This window comes from Myotis lucifugus, unplaced genomic scaffold (assembly GCF_000147115.1).
Source record: "Myotis lucifugus unplaced genomic scaffold, Myoluc2.0 scaffold_238, whole genome shotgun sequence".
NCBI classification, from domain to species: Eukaryota; Metazoa; Chordata; class Mammalia; order Chiroptera; family Vespertilionidae; genus Myotis; species Myotis lucifugus.
In genome coordinates this window covers 8,993-27,971 of record NW_005871286.1, presented here as the reverse complement: position 1 = coordinate 27,971, position 18,979 = coordinate 8,993, and the positions used below count along the sequence as shown (strand labels likewise).

General features: G+C 42.2%; 2 long non-coding RNA genes across 2 annotated transcripts; both read right to left on the bottom strand.

Annotated features, from left to right (window-relative positions):
- Positions 1-12,110: 12,110 nt before the first annotated feature.
- On the bottom strand, positions 12,111-16,837 carry LOC106698807. Its single transcript, XR_001350198.2, has 3 exons — positions 16,779-16,837; positions 16,025-16,210; positions 12,111-12,169 (listed from the first exon to the last, which is right to left on the bottom strand). It is a non-coding gene; the product is annotated as an uncharacterized LOC106698807 (long non-coding RNA).
- Positions 13,222-14,297, bottom strand: LOC106698808. Its single transcript, XR_001350199.2, has 2 exons — positions 14,258-14,297; positions 13,222-13,704 (listed from the first exon to the last, which is right to left on the bottom strand). It is a non-coding gene; the product is annotated as an uncharacterized LOC106698808 (long non-coding RNA).
- Positions 16,838-18,979: the final 2,142 nt, after the last annotated feature.

Sequence of the window (18,979 nt, the reverse complement as noted above, 5' to 3'; positions counted from 1 at the left end):
TTCCAAGGCACCTTCTTTTCCCAGGAGTCACGCTCATCCTCCCTCAGGCATTAACTCACAGGGAACAGAAAGAGCAGTTACGTGTTCCAAGCAACTGAGTTCATCACTGGCCAGAACTCCATTTACTTTTTAAATTTTTAAATTAAATTTATTGGGGTGACATTGGTTAATAAAATTATATGGGTTGCAAGTGTACAATTTCATAATACATCATCTGTATATGGCCTTGTGTGTTTACCACCCAAAGTCAATCTCTTTCCATCACCATGCTATCTCTGCTCCCTCTACCTTTTGCTATCTCCACTCCCAGGCCCCTTTCCCTCTGGTGACCACCATACTGTTCTGTCTATGGCACTTGTTAGAATGGTTATTAGCACCCGAGTTGGGTGGCTTAATGGTTAAGCATCGACCTATGAACCAGGAGGTCATGGTTGGATTCCCGGTCAGGGCAAATGCCCGGGGTTGTGGACTCAATCCCTAGTGTGGGGCATGCAGGAGGCAGCCGATCAATGATTCTCTCTTATCATTGATGCTTCCATCTTCCTCTTCCTCTTCCTTCCTCTCTGAAATCAATTTTTTAAAATGAAATAAAAAAGGAGTCCAGCCAGCACTTACCAGTAGCAAAAGTGGGCTCCCACATGCATGTTCAAAGAGCAGGGTTAACTAGCTAGTCCTGAGCACTTATCTGATTTTGTCTTTTCTCCTTCCTTTCCCAGCACCTCCACCCCACCCCACACACAGAGTTTTATTTTTTGATGAGAGGTCGGCAGCCTCAGAGTTGGAACCTTGAAACAGGCCATTCGTTAGTGTTATGTGGAAGAGGGATTAAACAGAATCTGAATTGCTCCAAAGGACAGAATAAGGCTCAAGGGAGGACAGGGGGGTTACAGAGAGGTAGATGTAGGGTTAATATTGAGAGGTGCTGGTCACTAGAGCTGCCTCACAGAGGAGCCTGCTTGGTGAGGCAGCAGCGGCTGTTACTCGCAGGGCACAGAGACGGCTGCACAGCCTCTGATTAGGAATGTGGGGGACCTCAGCATCCCATGGTCCTTCCAATTCTAAGACCCTAAGACAGCTTGAAATAGCTTACTTACCATCATCTTTTGTTGAGTCATTTTATTAAATCATCACTTCCTGAGGTCACTATGACTCATGCATGGTCCATGGGGAAAGCTTTCAATCTCCGTATCCCAAATGCACTCCTTTTGAACCTTTAAGGAAGAAGACAAATTTATAAACAGGGAGTGTACATTTGCCTTTCAAAGATAACTTACATACATTTCTCATGTGTTTGAAAAGAACAACGCTAGAGATGCTTTGCTTGGAGGGCCCTGACAAAATGTTCTCCAAACCCAAGGAGTCCAAATTGATGTCCCGATCTCAGAAACAACCGGATACATCCTCCCCTTGGCCTAAAAATCGCTGCTCGGCACCCTGGGCCCAGCTTGCACCTGCCTGAGGCGGTGGAGAGGACTTGCTGACCCTCTTCTTAAAGAAGTAGGGAACGATTTGCCACTGCTATTGCGAACCTGCCATGTGACCTCGGGAAAGTTAGTTAGTGCCCCTGAGTCTCAGTTTCCTCATGTGAAATATGGAGATTATAATAATACTTAGTGTACAGAGTTCCTGCTAGCATTGAATTAAGTAACACAGGTAATATACTTTTTGCAATAGCTGACATATGATACTCTAAAAAAGGTTAGCTATGCTTACTATATAAACACCATTAATATCGTCTTCATCACAGTCTGTATTAAAAATTACTACTACAGAGAGAATACTGAGAAATCTCGTGGGATTGCCTCCTGGATGCTCCACATTCTCAGCATTAGAACAGCACAAGCATCCCATGGGCATGAATGTCCTTGCTGTGCCCCAGGTGGCATCCTTGCTAGCTCCGGGCTCAAGAGAAGCTGAGTAACAGCACTCCTGGGACCGGCAATATTCCCCAGACCTTCGCTACAGAAAGTGTGGTCCGGGACCCGCAGCACCTGGAAGCTGGTCAGGAAATCAGCTTTGGGGCCCAGCCCTACTTTTAATTCAGCAGCGAGGGGAGTCTGTGTGTTAGAGGACTGTGAGGGGAGTTGTCCTGTTTCCTCCCAGGTTATCTTTTAAGCCAACATTAAAAATATTAAAATGTTCCAGCATCTCCACCTCAGCTAAACATACATGAATTTGGTATATTCTCGGTGCTCTTAGGCAATGAAAGCACAAGACGGCTCTTTTTCTAATGGTACCTGATGAGCCAAAGTAAAAAATGAATGTCTCACCATAGAGGAAGCTCTAATTTAGATGAACCGCAGAAAGCAACTCCATAGTATGGGCTTCAGAAAATCAGCTTAACGCCCCTCCAGCATTCAGTACAGTGCCTGATGTACAGTAGATGCCGAAAATATAATTGACAGATTGATAAAAAAAATCTGTAGGGGTTTCTAGTATCAAAAGGATTAAATCCAAGTAATGTATTCTAGAATTCTATGCCTACCACATCCGGTTCTTTTTTAGATAGTCTAAAAGTTCCTCACTTCCTGTGAATATTTGTGTTGATTATCAATGACAGTGATAGACAAGAGTTGGACTAGGAATTTAAAAGTTTGAGTCATTGTTCCAGCGAGGCAACCCCCTCTGATCCAATGAATGGAAGCACAAAATTGCATCATTTCCCTAAACCTCTTCGGGGAACAAATAGGTCAATGAATATGGAGAAAATTTATGGAGTGGCAACATTCATATAAAATTCACAGAGGACATCAAAATAGATGTCGATAAGTCTGGTTTGTGGGTGAAGTCAAGGACTCTAGGATTGGTTCTGGTGTCTAACTTTGCAAAGATTCTGAAGCTTAGAATCAGAGGCCATAAAAGGCCTGAGGGGTCATCTGACAAGTCTGACCCATCGATTACACAGACAAGCAAACTGAGATAAACTATGGCTAAAGAGAAAATGTCTTGGCCATGGCAGAGCCAGAACTTGGAAGCTTTTAGAAACACTCCAGGTCCCTCAACACAAGACCACACCTCCATGTTGGAGGATCTTTGCTTCCACCCCTGAAGAAACCGGAGGTGATCAGTCACTGTATCTGTCCATTGCTCTCTCTTCAATAGCCTATCCCCATCAGCAGCCCAGACTCCCACCTCCAGCCAATCGAGGAAGACCAGGTCTGAGGCATTTGCATGCTAAGCTGGTCCAGACATCTGAAGCCACGCCTCTGTGGAGCACTCCCAGCATCTAAGCAAAGAAGCCGGTTCACTGTCATGGCATGTTCACAGTTTGGAACTGGCTGTTGTTGTCTTTTCTCAGACATAGTCCAAGGACTAAATAGAGAGGTGACATCAAACAGTTGGGCAAACACAGCTGTCAGAGTCACCCCTGTGCACTATGGGAAAGTAGCTGGTCCTCCTCCAGTGATGCCCAGGGGTGGGCTCACACCGAAAGGTCATTGGCTACCAGATAGCAAGCTCAGACAGCGCCTGCAATGTGACAGTTGTTTGGAGTCCATTCATGCTGGTTTTACCCGAGAGTTTATTGTTTTCTGAAGCAACCATGGCTTATTATGGCAACCCACATTAGTTGTTTATTCAGTGTCTATGGTTTAAACAGAAAAAGGAATGTGTCCATCTTTAAGAAGAAGCTAGCAAACACTGCATGTGGGCCAGGAAGGGGGATGGACACACTGTGTTCTGGCTGATCAACAGATGGTCCCACAAAAACCCTTGGAGACCTCACAGGCCACACAAACCCACTCCTCATTCCCCACCTGGGCCAGGGTGGTGCTGGGACCTTCAAGGGAGAGGAGGAGAGGGGCGGGGGTATGGCCATATATGGAGTCACATATCTCCAACCTATTTTCTCTCCAAAGGACCACAGGCTTAAATTGCAACCAAGACAGAAAACTCTCCTACAATAAATGGAAGTGACTACAGACCATGAACGGGACCAAAAAATATTCATTCTGAAAGAGTCCAAAAAATGACTCCAACCAGACCCTCCAGAGCACCTTGGTGTTTATTGAAAAGTAAAAGGAACTCTAATATCTTCAAATGCAACCTGTCTGCTCTCCACACAACATTCCTGTCAGACAAATTTCAGTGCCTGCTTGAACCGTTCCAACGTCTGGAATTGCTCAGTGATGAGAGGCAGGTCTTTTGGGCCATCCCTGCATTGGTTCTGTAATTTTTCAATAGGAAATCTTTGAGTGGCAAGGATTACTAGAGTAAGAAAGAGAAGTAAGAAAGAACCAAATTTTGCAGAGTCTAGTAACTTTAAAAATACCATAAGCCCTAACCGGTTTGGCTTAGTGGATAGGGCGTCGGCCTGCGGACTGAAGGGTCCCAGGTTCGGTTCCGGTCAAGGGCATGTGCCTTGGTTTTGGGCACATCTCCAGTGGGGGGTGTGCAGGAGGCAGCTGATCGATGTTTCTCTCTCATGATGTTTCTAACTCTCTATCCCTCTCCCTTCCTCTCTGTAAAAAATCAATAAAATATATTTTTTTAAAAATAAAAATACCATAAACAAAAGAAAAACTGGTAAAAAAAAAAGTTGCAGTATAAAGGAGAATGTGGTTAATTTCCTAATACTACACAAAAGCACTTATATAGCAATTTGAAAAAGAAATCCATTTTTTAATGAGAAAAGGCTATGACTAGACAGTTCAAAGGGAAAAAATAAAGGACTAAAATCAAATGAAAGGAGTTTTTATGTCACACATAAAGAAATGCAAATTCAAACCATAAAATGGCATTTTTCACCAAGGCTTGACTAACAGTCAATCATTTGATAATACCCAGAATGTTGGGAAACAGATGCTCATACTTTTTGAAGAACAGTTTAATTATTGAAATTTAAAATGGGCGCACCCTGTGAAATTTAGTTCATAGATATATTTTATGAGTGCACAGAAAAAATCCTCAGCAATGTTCACAATAGAAGAACATTTGCAATGGGGGAAAGCAAACAACGTAAATGCCCACCAATAAGAAATTGGGGTCATAATTAAAAGCACATTTAACACGGAATGTCAGACTGAATGAGGTCGGTCTATATAAGTGAATATAAAAAGATCTATGACACCCTAAGTGAAAAACAGAAGGTGTAGGATTGTGCATAGAGTATGAGTTTATTTATGTAAAAAAATATGCTTGTATATTCATAGAAGTTTTTGCAAGAAGACACAAATTATCAGTAGTTAGAATTTATTCAAAGTTTAAAATACCCAAAGGCAACGCTATATTTCATCTATGGATACATATATGTAGCAAGCAGAAAATATTCATGTAACTGAGACATAATACAGTTTGCTTTTAGGGGAAAAAGAGAAATAAAATTGGCAAAGGACCTCCCAGAATCTTAAATTATATCTTAATGTTTTATTTCATGAATAATATATCTGTAACTTTTTTTCAAATATTTTAAGGGACCAAAAAAGACATACAAAAGACTGATTTGACTCTACCCTTTAAGCTTTATAAAATCTCTTAAAATAATCAGTGATACAATGATGACTCACTTTTTGTTTTCAATGCGAGAGCCTGCAGTGAGGAGGGATTAACATTTCCTTGGAGAAATTGGATCTACTTGGTAGAACATTCTTGTACTAATCATTCTTGTTTACCAGATTTTTCTATTAATACAGTTGAAAAGGAACAGTTGTGCTTTCATGGTGTTGTTTCTGTTTATTGTCAAACAGCAGCTGATAGCTCATCAAATTAGCCGATGTTTTAGTGTTGGGGAAACATTCCCTTACCTTCCTCAGCCTTGCCTTGCAAATCTCTCACCAAAATTACTGGACCTTTGGTAAGTCATGGATCTCCAACTAAATATTACTGGCAGATACTCTTTGAAACGTGTGTGTGTGTGTGTGTGTGTGTGTGTGTGTGTGTGTGTGTGTGTTGGGGGGGGGGAGGGGGTCTTCCTTTTTTGGAGAAGCCAAAATGTTAAAATGGTTCATTCGGAGCTGTAGGCGGGGCTCTCAGATCTGCACAGCAGAATTCTTCCTTAAATACTCAAAATGCCTTCCTGCTTACAGACCCACACTGACGTCTTGGGGGAACTCTGGGAGAGATGATCCACCACCCAGACTGCTGTGTAAGAGCTTGGTGACTTGGCACTAATTGACTTTTTGTTCCTCTGATTCAGGAACTCATAGTAACATGTGGGCAGGAGAGGGTTCTTGCTTTGGATACCAGAGTAAGTGGCTTACCTCTGTGCACTATACACATTTTACTCTCGGAGTATCAAAGCTGAGTTTTACATATACATAATGGATTTTTCTTCCAAGCACTGTGCCATGGATACGATGGTGAATATTACCTAGTGAGTGGCTCACTTCTAGAAGACACTTTTCAGAAGAAATATCCTAATTAGAAACCTGGGTAAAACTCTTTTCATTCTCCCCAGTTGGCTTGTTCCGGCTTCCCAACTGAGGCACACTGGCCACAAATTAGCTGAAGGAAGTTTTATAGAAAAAAATCCACTTTACATATTGTGCCACCAGCAAACCCCAAGAGGGGTATGTTTCTGTTTGAGATCTCCAATGGGGCCCTGGCTGAGGAGCTCAGTTAGGCGTCGACACGGTACACCAAGGTTTCGGGTTTGATTCTAGTCAGGGCCCATACACGTATCAACCAATGACAGAGGCCTTCCCGACCTAAGCCTGGTGCCCTCTGGGTGTCCTCTGCTGTCCACTCTCTGTGGTGTCTGGAAGGCAAGGGCTTTTGCATAGATATCCGTCCACCTCACGCCTGGTCTGGTGGCCTTCCTCGTCCATCCAGGGCGGTCAAGATCTCATTGCCATTCCAGATGCCAGCAGGTGAATGAAGACTCAGCCTGTGGACTTAGGGGTAAGCTCTCCCCCTCAGCTCTCCAAATCAGCCTTTCTTTCTATGAAGCTTTGCAGGATTTTTATTATTTCACAGCCACCATTTATTGAGCACTAGTATGCTCCAGACTTACATTGTCCAGTGCAGCAGCCACTAGCACATGTGGTTACTGAACGAACACTTCACATGCATCTAATTCAAATTGAGATGTACTCTAACTGTAAAATACAAAACAAATTTTGAAGACAGTACTGTGGAGGAACAAAGAGTCCTATGGAAAGTAACTTCACAGGGTGATTTGATCACAAATTCCTAACTGGGCAGGTCACCAAGGAGACTCATGCCTGAGGCCTATAACTTCTTTTTTTAAAATTTTTATTGTTGAAAGTATTACGTAAGTCTCCTCTTCTCCCCATTGACCCTTCCCTCCCACTCCCACACACCCAGCACAGGCCCTCACCCCACCTAGGCCTCTAACTTCTTTAGTGAAAGCTTTTAAGCCAGCTCTGTCCATTTTTGTGTGTGCATCTTGTTTAACACACCTTTGAAATACCAGAAGTAATACCTTGAAGGGCGTATTAACCCTCAAGAGAGCACGTAATCTTGTTAACTATCCTATAATCCAATCCTGCCTTGCTTTCTCCCATCCTTAATTTCAAATCCATAAAAGAGGCTGCAAAACTTATTCTCTGAAGCCTTTGAGATCTTGCTCCTGGCATGTCATCAGTTTGGCTCAAATAAACTCTTATGAAAATTATCTACAGGTTTGGACATTTCTTACACTAATGGCACAAAAATATCTCATTAAAATTTAATCCTTCAAATATTTATTGAGGGTCTCCTAGGGATTGGGCACTAAAGCAGGTGTTAGGTGCATGGTGGGGTTTGTGAAAGAATCAAAGCCTTTGTCCTGGTGGAGACAGATAGTAAATACGAAAGCAAAAAGATGCATCATCACAAAACAGGATCAACGTGACGATGAAACAGCCAGGGTGTTTCGACAGATAATAACAAAGGTCAGAGGTGAGACCTGTTTCAAACAGTGGTTTCTCAACCTTCCTAATGCCACGACCCTTTAATACAGTTCCACATGTTGTGGTGACCCCCAACCATAAAATTATTTTCGTTACTACTTCATAACTGTAATTTTGCTACTGTTATGAATCATAATTTAAATATCTGATATGCAGGATGTATTTTCATTGTTCGCGACCCACAGGTTGAGAACCGCTGATAGAGTGTCCAGGAAGGTCCACCAAGAAAGTGACACTGGCGTTAAGACTGAAAGTAGAGTGAGCCAGGCATGCGAAGACCAGGGGGAGGGAGGGCTTCAGAAGGAAAAGGGGAGTGGACAGACCCGGCAGGTCCTGGGCACCATCAGTGAGGGGCCATTGGGCACATGTGCAGCTGCTCAGGGGGGAAGCAGGGGTGGATCATGCAGGCCTGTTCGGTCAAGATAAAGAGCTGGGATTTCATTCAAGGTAAAAGGGAAAGCCAGTGGAGGGCAATGACTTCTTTATCTTATGCTTAAAATGGGTTCTTCTGGCAACTGTGTCAAGAATGGGTTGGAAGGGACAATCGCAGATGCACAGAAACTAGTTAAGAAGCAATGCAGCCAGTCATCCAGGCTAGAGGTGTGGCCAGCTTGTTCTAAGGTGGCAGCGGCAGAAAGTGCTGAGTGTCCTCCAGCTTTGGGGGCTGCCCGGAATACAAAGACAGTAAGATGCAAATTGCTGAATGGCTAGGAGAGTCCAGCCCCCTCCCTAATATTTCTGAGGAGCACGGAGCGGACGTTACATTTTCCTGGTGGTTCCTCAGCCCTTGCTCCTGCTCCCTAATCTAGACTCAGTACTTGATCCCCTCTCACTGTCCTGTGGCTGCCCCAGCTGCTGCGAACACGACTTTCCTGATTCCCTAAGGCGGCGCTAACACAAGCCTAAAGGCCTAAAGCTCCCCAGACACGGGAGAGGGTAACAAAACACCCCAGCACCTGGACAGGCAGCCTTCGCTTGATTATCCAGCATGCCTGTCGCCAGAGAGCACTCTGGGCTGTTCCCATCTCTTTCTCCTCTAGTTCCCCGGTCCAAACTCCTTCTCTTGGGCCTCCAGGAGAAAATGTAAAAGTCCCATTAGCTTCACTATAAAGAGGAAGTTACCTTTGCTACTCACTATCTCAGCCTCTCCCATCCAGATGGGGTTTGGGACTTTGCCTCTCACAAGTAGATGCCCAGGGACACTCTTTCCTGAACGAAAGGATGCGTTTTCCTTTGCTGAGGCCCTTTAATGTAGAAGCATCTGAAACTGGGTTTTTAAATTACACTTTTCCCCTCCACATTTGTATGCCCTCATTTAATCCTCATAGGAAGTAGATGTTATTTCCATTTATGAAGAAAAGCAACGCTAAAAGAGGAATAGTTTGCTGCAAGTCATACAACCAGTAAGGAACGAGCAGACAATTCATGACTGAATCCAGCCTGGAAGCTGGCAGACGCCTCCCCACCCCCAGCCTACTCCAACTCCCCTGCACATAGGGTCCAAGGGCAAGGTCAAATTTCCCCTCCCAGCACCCTCCCCCCCCCCTTCTCCTCTCACTTTTGGAAATCCTCTTTCCCTAGATGACTAGCAATTCGAGAAAAAAATTTTTAGAGTTTGTATGACCAAAAAGTGTGTTCTAACTTAGTGCCACTTTTCCTCCTGAGAATAAGGTGGTTATTTTTTTTTCCTCTAAAGGACAAATGGTGTGTGCCCAGGAGATGGTACGTTATTCAAATTCATTGTGTCTGACTTTAAATAAGAAGCAATCGTTTCCTAGGGATGCCTCAAGTGAAGTGATGCCAGACGGCAATTCCTTGTATTCTCCTCAGGGAGCTTAAGGGACAGAATGGTCAGAGCTCAGAAAACTTCCTCCAATTAAGCTAAACTCACACCTCAGTGGGAAATAGGAAGCAAAAATACTAGCAAAGGCTGTGGTGGTGGTCGCAGTAGTACCAAGAGGACCAGGAGGAGGAGGAGGAGAAATAGTCAACAGTTGCTATTACTTTGTTGCCTGCATTGGGCCAGTCTCTATATGTACTGACTTGTTTAATCCTCATGTCAACTCTATTAAGTTGTTATTATTACCCCCATTTTGCTGCTGAAGAAATCAAGTCTTAGAGAAATTATTCGACGTGCCCAAGATTAGAGGCTGTACCTTCTATTTTAAAAACACGTGGAGTTTTAAAGCTCTTCAGTCATATAAGTTGGACAGAAAACTGTGAAGCTCAGTGCCCAAAGCCTCTTCCAGATAACAGGGCATCCAGAACAGGCAAACATCAACTGGGGGCTGTTATTAAGGGTCGATGCATGAAGCAGATGACCATCACACCTACTGATAAAATTAAGGTGAAAATTAAGTTGTATTTGGGTTGTACCATTTAATCATCGAGTCTTTTTCAATTAATCATGACTGAATGGAGTTGATTGATTCATTCATTTACTCATTCATTGATTGGCTGACATACATCAAGTATTGCAAGGCTCTGAGGACACAAAGATTAATAAGAGTCTGTACTTCAAGTCCTCTGTCTCCAAGTGGTTCAAAGGCTAGAAGAGGACAACAGTCTTCACAGGGTGAGACTCTCCCCGCCGCCCCCCCCCCCTTTGCCCTCTCAAGACTCAGGTAACAGAGGGGGTCCTTCTGTCCTGTGACAGAGAGATTTCTCAGGATATGGAAAAGGATTGTGCCAGCAGTGGTATTACCTTCCCAGTTTGTTTTCAGATTTTCTGTTCTCAGGTCAAACCCATGAAGTGGCTTTCTCTTCCTCCTTTTCCAGTTTTAGGATCAGAAGCTCCCTTTTTCCTTGTCTAACTGATCTGTGGGGGGCAGAACATGATTGGCAACTAATACCTGAGGCTGAGACACAATTGCAGCTGGAACCTGTGGGGAGGTGGTGGGGCGGGGGGGTGGCTGTGAGGATGTAGGAGAAGGCAGGTAGGAGAAGGGAGGGACCATCCCAGAGGGGAGCTAGGACTTGAGAGAGAGTGCATTCTGTGCTGGGTAATGGGGGTGGCTAGAAAGGTGGTCTCAGAGAAAGATTCTGCACTCACAAATGTCGTTTTTAGCAAAATAACATTGCCGTCTTATTGAATTAATGTTGCTTATTTGAATGGCATTTAATTTGTAGCTTTAAAATGTTTGATTTATGTATTTTGGTTTACATATATAAGTAATAAACATGACTCAAATATACTTGATTTTATATATGTACTATGTAGAATTTTAATAAAAACAATACTGGTGTCCATAGGATCATTTAACTTTCTATTTTAAAATTTAAGGTATAATTTACATACAGTAAAATTAGCCCTCTTTGTACACAGTCCTATGAATTGTAAGAAATGTATATAGTCATGTCGCCATCACTACAATCTATATATATAAAAGGCTAAGTGTTCATCCTTTCCTCTGACCGGTAGCTATGATGCGCACTGACCACCAGGGGGCAGATGCTCAATGCAGGAGCTGCCATGATGTGCACTGGCCATTTACAGAGAAACGGCACCATGGACCTGGTGCCCACAAAGCAATACTTGGCTTCCCCCAAGTGGGACACAGGCCCCGCCACCACCCCGGAGTGACACCCCAGCAAATCGCAGCCAACGCTGCTGAGACCCCAGGCGCAAAATGCAGCCCACAGCCCAGCCCAGCCTGGAAATGGTCGCTGTGGGCGCTGGGTAATGACATCATGTAGCAATGCCCGACTTCCTCTCCCTAGTGACTAGCCACCTTGGAGTTTCTTCAGTCCAGGAACACAACTTGCTTTATTGCCAGGTGCAAACATTTTACACTTTACCCAAATGTCTGTGAAGCATTTTCCCGTGCCTCATTTCATTTGATCCTCACAGAAGTCCTGGAGTAGGTAGATAGGAGACTCGGTGGAATCCTATTTTCTTCTCATTTGCCGGAAAACGGAGATTTAGAAAGTTTAGAAACTTGACCTGACTGAAAAGTAAGAAATGGTGGACCTTGAAAATGACTTCAGGTTTGCTCACTGTACAGAATGTAGTCAAACACTGCTGCAGTTAAATATTTTACCCTTTGTTCTCCTTGCATGATCTATAGTAATAATCTGCTTCGTGTTGATATTTACTGCTGTGTTGCTGACAATTACCTGAAAGAGAAGTTGGGGTGCTTCACTGGGCTGGAAAAAGTTTAGCTAAATCAGAAAGTAGGACTAATTAAGCAAGTTTATTCTTTATTTGTAAAAGGTTAAGTCAACTCGCACATGCGCAATACATATAAAGCTGTCACTGGTGCCAATCACACACATCTGTTTCTATCTGTCATTGTCGATCATGAATTTGGTTGACACTTCTATTATAGAGAAAGGGAAAATAGTGATATTAAAACATTTCTTCTAATTAATTTCCTTTCAATATGCACGAATCCATGCACCAGGACACTAGTCAAAATATAAAACAGTTCCATCATTCCATAAGTGTCCCCTATGCCACTTTGTGGTTAAGCCCTTCTTCACCCCTAGTTAGCTCCTGGAAATCACCGATATGTTTTCTGTTCCTATATATGTACTTCTGCACGTATATCGTATTAATGGAATTGAACAGTAGGTAGCCTTTAAAAAAACACAAAAATATACCTAAATATCTTAATGGAAGTATAATTGACATATAATAATACATTGCACATATTTAAGGATACAATTTGATAAGTTTTGACATAGGTGTGCATTCAGGAAACCATCATCACCATAAAAATAATTAGTGTCTCCATTATTCAAAGTTACCTCATGCCACCTTGCAATCCCACTTCCCATGCCTGCCCATCCCCCTTCCCAAGCAACTACTGATCTGTAATCTTTTGTGTCTGGCTTACACTCAGCATAATAACTTTGTGACTCATGCATGTTGTGCATTTAAATAGTTCATTCCTTTTTATTGCTGAGTTGTATTTCATTTTAGGCTACATGTTATATGGTTATAACACAATTTGTCTATCCACGCATCTGCTGAAGTACATGGTTTCCAGTTGTGGACTATTACAAATAAAGCTGCTCTGAACCTTTGTGTGCAGGTCTTTATATGGGCTTGTGTTTACTTCACATGGATAAATAACTAGTAGTGAAATGGCTGAGTCATAGAAGTGTAGGCTTGACTTTTTGAGAAACTGATAAGTGGTTGTATTATTTTACATTCTCACCAGTGTATGAGGTCCAGTTCCTCCTCAACCTGGCCAACTCTTGCTTAGTCAGTCTTTTTAATAGTGATTCCTCGTGGTTTTGATTTACATTTTCCTAATGACTAATGCTGTTGAGCATCTTTTCATGTGCTTGTTTGTCATCTGTGTATCTACTTTGGTGAACTGTCTGTTCAGACCTTTTGCCTACTTTTTTTTCTTCTTTTTGTCGACTTTTTAATCCAGTTATTTCCTTGAGTTTTGGGCTCTCTGTATAGTCTTTGTATATTATATACAAGATATGTGATTTACAAATATTTTGTCCCAATGTGTGGCTTATCTTTTCATTCTGTTACCAGCATCATTTGAAGTTTTCAATTTTGATGAAACCCAACTTGCCATTTTTCTTTTATTGCTCATATTCTGGTAATATACCTAAAAAATCTTTGTCTATCCCAAGGTCACAACGTCTTTCTTGTATGTTTTTTAATGAATTGTTATAGTTCTATGTTCTACAGTTAGGTCTGAATCTCATTTGGAGTTTATTTTTTGTATAGAATGCAAATTATTGATCAAGGTTCTTTAAAAATAGTTCGTGTGAACTCATGTTTTAGAAATACTGTAAAGTTTTCTCACATTGACAAGGGAAGGGAATAGGTAGTATCAGGAAGGGAGCATTTAGCCTAGCTGGCATGGCTCAGTGGTTGAGCGTTGACCTGCCGGGAGCCGGTCCATCCTTGCTGCTTGACACAGTCGCTGCAGGAAAGAAACATCTGCACAGCATATGTTTCAAGGGACCTGGCATATATAGCATATTGTTCTTAATATGTTTGCTCTCTTTAGCGCCATGTGTTTTAACCAAGGTCACCTCTCCGAGAAAGGTTGTTTCCCCAGGTGGGGATTTTTCCCTGAGGTTAGGGAGGGGATACAACCCCTTAATTAAGTGCCAGGCGGGTAGTTAACCTACATAATCTTTACTCCCTGGAATGGAGATAAGAAACGCCCTAACCTTTGTAATAGAAATTGACAGGATTAAAATCGGCTGGTATAAATACGGATGTAACAAGACAATAAACATCAGATCCTCATCAGATCCTCGTCAGTTCCTAACCAGAACTCCGACCAGAACTTTGGCTGGAGATCCTGGCTAGAGGTCCTGACTAGGCTGCTGATCAACTGAAGGCTGTCTTCGTGTCATTCCTTCTTCGCCGACTCCGTCCACACCTTTGGGGACCCCTGGACCCGCTGGGATTGGACCCCAGCATTGACCTATGAACTAGGAGGTCATAGTTTGATTCCTAGTCAGGGCACATGCCTGGGTTGCAGTAGGGGGCATGCAGGAGGCAGCCAATGATTCTCTCTAATTATTGATGTTCCTATCTCTCTCTCACTCACCCTTCCTCTCTGAAATCAATAACAAAATTTTTTTAAAAAAGGGAGCATATAGTTGAAACCCTTAATATTTTTTTCTATTTTTTAAATAGGGGTAGACAAGAGGACACGAAAATCAAGAAGTTCACACTCTATAGTCTTCATTGTTTTTTAAATTATGAAACAAGGTTGTTTGCTGAAGGTGGGTTAAGGAAAGGGGAGGAATCCTGAGCTGCCCATTGAAGTGTTGCAAGACCTCACGTGTGCAAGGAGTAGTACCCTCTGTGTGTTAAGTTAGGTGCCTGAGGAGACACTCTCGTACATTTTCAGACCATCATGTCCCAGATTCTTATTTAGAAGCAGTTTTCTAATCTGCATTTCCCTTGAACTTTTCTTAAACTCTTCCCAGAATCTCTGCATGGAGTTGTTGGGCCAGCACCTTCCTAAGCCTCCAAGAGAATCAGGGTCAGGACTTTGGGGAAAATGATGCCCTTATCTTACATGAGAGGGAAACTGTCTTTGGGGACCTCCCCCAACACTGAATCTTGGCTTGGCTTTTGCAAAACCATACCTAACATGTTTATTTTTTTAAAATTAAAATTAGCAACCTTTGGCATTTTCTCATTCCCTTCTCTCCTTGTACCTGTTCTTTCCCTTCCTGTTGCATGCGAACTTGTTCTCACCATGAGGCAGCTAAGAATATTAATTCAAGTGAGCATGTCAGTGTCACTCTAAAATAATGAGTTCCATACTAACACACTACATTGACACGGACCATTTGGAAAATGTTACATTTTGGGAAGTAGGGTCAGAATATATTTGTTGTGATTGAATAAATACTTGCATTCACTACAGAATGAAGTCACTCCCATGCTTAAACTCTTCCAATAACTTTCCACTGGATTTAGAATAAAATCCAAAATCTCCCCCATGGTTTAAACAGCACTAAGTGATGTGGTCTCTCACCACCTTTCAGACCTCATCTCCCACATGCATTCCAGCCACAAGCCTTTGTTTCCTGCAAACACACCAACCCATCCCACCTGCGGCCTTTGTACTTGCCATTCCCTCTCCTGTCACGTGATGGCCCCAGACCCTCACTGACCTGGCTACTTCTCATGGGTTAGGTGCATCTCATTCCAAACTTGTGGATTCTATATTCTAAAAATCTCTTGAATACAGAGATTTTTTTCTTAGAATCTAAAGGCTCTTTAGCCACATTTTATGGCTCATCTTCTTATCATGACTCCGAATACAACCCACTTATATTACGCTACTTCTGTGCCCCCAACATACAATATTCTTTAATACTTTATCTTTCGCATGTTTTCTCTGCCTAAAATCTCTTCCCTCTTCTTCACCTGGTTTAGTTTATAGTCTTCTTTCAAGACATACGTCAAATGCCACCTCCTCCCCAAAGCCCTTCTTGACCTGTCCCCTACCCCCCCCAGTGAACCCCCCAGTCTGAGTTAATCAAGTTAAATGTATTCTCTACTATGGTGGGGTAATTATTTGTTAACTTGTCTGAACACTCTACACAACATAAAGCAGTGGTCCACCAAACCCTACTGTTCCCATCGATTGATACGGTGGTAACTGGTACGTGGCAGCCCAGCCAGGAATGGCATTCCCCAGCCACCGTTGCATCTTGGGGTGGCCATGTACCTAGTTCTTGCTGATGGAATGTGAGCAGAAGCAAGGCCTGCCACTCTCAGGGCAGAAATCTTTAAGCAGCAGACACACCTCCTCCGTACTCTGTCCTCTTCAAGTTCAATGCAGATGGCAGCAAGGCCTTGGGGACAGTGGAGCCACAAGATGAAAGGACCTGGCCATCAAACTTGAACACCCGCCCTGAATAATTATGGGAGAAATAAACAACTTCAAGGAATCTCTGGCTTAGAGGAATTCTCTGCACAGAATCTCTGGTAAAGAAAAGTTGTTAAGAAGAATAAATACAAAAATATATATATATTGGTTTATAGGTAAATCTGTAGAAAATTCTGTTAAATTCAGTAGCATCTGATCCTTTTATATTTCTTGGATCTTGTAAACTTTAAAATTCAAAAGGCTTATTTATATAGTTGCAGTATTTGAAGGAAGGAAGACTGAAGGTCTGGATAACTAGAAAATCTCTAAATAGCTGTTCCTTAACTACTCACTTTTTAAACAAATAGACTTACTTTTAATATCATTATTTTTTTTAAATCTTTACTGTTCAGATTACATGTGTTCCTCTTTTTTCCCCCCATAACTCCCCTCCTCTCAGTTCCCACCCCACCCTCCACCCTCACTCCCCACCGTCCTCATCCATAGGTGCACGATTTTTGTCCAGTCTCTTCCCGCATCCCCCTCACCCCTTCCCCCCCCCAAGAATAGTTAGTCCACTCCCTTTCTATGCCCCTTATTCTATTATAATCACCAGTTCATTCTGTTCATCAGATTATTCACTTGATTTTTAGATTCACTTGTTGATAGATGTGTATTTGTTGTTCATAATTTGTATCTTTACCTTTTTCTTCTTCGTCCTCTTCTTAAAGTCATTATTTTTTAAAAATGTTTTATTGATTTTTTACAGAGAGGAAGAGAGAGGGATAGAGAGTTAGAAACATTGATGAGAGAGAAACATCGATCAGCTGCCTCTTGCACACCCGCTACTGGGGATGTGCCCACAACCAAGGGACCCTTCAGTCTACAAGCCAACGCTCTATCCACTGAGCCAAACCGGTTAGGGCTTCATATCATTATTGTAGAGTGGACAGGGAATTTAAAAAATGTAAATACAGAACATTATTAATTTAAATGTTAGCAAACATCCATTTGAAATAATGTGGGTATTGTTCTGCTAAAACTGTCTTTTAAAAATAACATTTGATATACTTCATTTTGTAAAAATATAACTGTTACATTTTGAAAGAACAGACTCTTGGAAGGAATAGAGTTTTAAGCTCAAACCAGGAGAACCTTCCAAAAGTTTGAAGTCTGAAAGAAGGAAAGAAACATTGATGCGGTAACAAAGGTGGAAGGGCGAGAGGAAGGGAGAAAAAGGAGAGGCCATGCTACTTAAGGAGGTTGTTACTTTGCAGGATCAAGGGATCAATGGCACCGGAACATGGGAAAACGGGAAGAAGCAGGAGGTGGGAGGTAGGGGAGATGAACTCTTTCTGACATACACATCACATTTCAGACATCATCGGAACAGTCACACAGGCAATATAAATCTGTAGATAACATGAGTCTAAAAGGTCAGGGATGGAGAGAGAGGCTTGGTAAAACCCTGAATGACTTGGCCTAGCAGAGTGATGGCATCTCTTGAGGAATGTCCACCACACAGGGGTGAAAGAGAAGTCAATAGGCACAAATATGAAACCAAATTTACTAATGAAAGGGAGAGATGCTCTGACACATATTTCTTTTTTTAAGTACATTTTTATTTATTTTTAAAATATATTTTCATTGATTTCAGAGAGGGAGAGATAGAAACATCAATGATGAGAGAGAAGCATTGATTGGCTGCCTCTTGCATGCCCCCCACTATAGATCGAGCCCACAACTTGGGCATATGCCCCGACTGGAAATCCAACAGTAACCTCCTTGTTCATAGGTCGACGCTCAACCACGGAGCCACACCGGCTGAGCCATATTTATTTCTGACAGATCTTTGGGCCATTCCAAGAATACAAAGGTCAGAAATTTTATGACTAAAAGCAGAAATACCCACATGTGATGTTATTAACACAGCACGAGCTATTTGTTTATAGATCTTTCCTACCAGATTAAGCAATCTAGGAACATATATAGTTTCATTCTCTACATCCCTGCCCCCTAGCAGTTTCCAAGACTTGGTAGGTACTCTGTTGAATTTTATTATGCTGATTATATATATATATATATATATATATCCAAAGAACATATTTTGGGACACTAGACAAGGGGAGTGAGGAGATACACACACATCAACAAATCATTTGTAGCTAAAGTATTGTCATAAGGAAACTAGATAAGCACTTAATGGATTTTTGGCCAGGTTACTGGTGCACTGTATGCTGCTCACGTCATTGTGTTTCCTGTGAGCCCAAGGAGGGTGGGAATTCTCACTCTGCTTTCTTGCTGTCTGGACTCATGTACTTACACGTTGGTCAGCCTGACACGGTGAGGGAGCAGATAACTAATAAATCTCTCTGCAACCCATTTCTTCAGTGTCTTAAATGAAATGAACAATGTGGGTTTAAATTCCAGAGACCTATATAATTTCTTCCCCAAGGTCTTCCTTCAAAAAACTTTTTTAAAAAGGAAAATACATAACACTGTCACCTTTTCCTGAATCCCTAATGGGCTAATAAGCAAGCTGGTATGATTACACTTTGAAGGAACAAAAATACTTTAAAAAAAAAAGCCCAAGTTTTCCTTTGACTTTAATGAGTAGACTTCCAGCTCATTTTCTTTAAAATACTGGCCCTGAATTGCAAATTACTTCATGGTCTTTTTTAAGTGAGCTCTTCCTAGACTGACAGAGCCAGCTGCAGTGCACTGTCTATGGAAATGATATCATCAGCACTCTGCCCTTGAACCAGACACACTCTCACACCTGGCTCCTTTTCACACAGCAGGAACAGAATATGT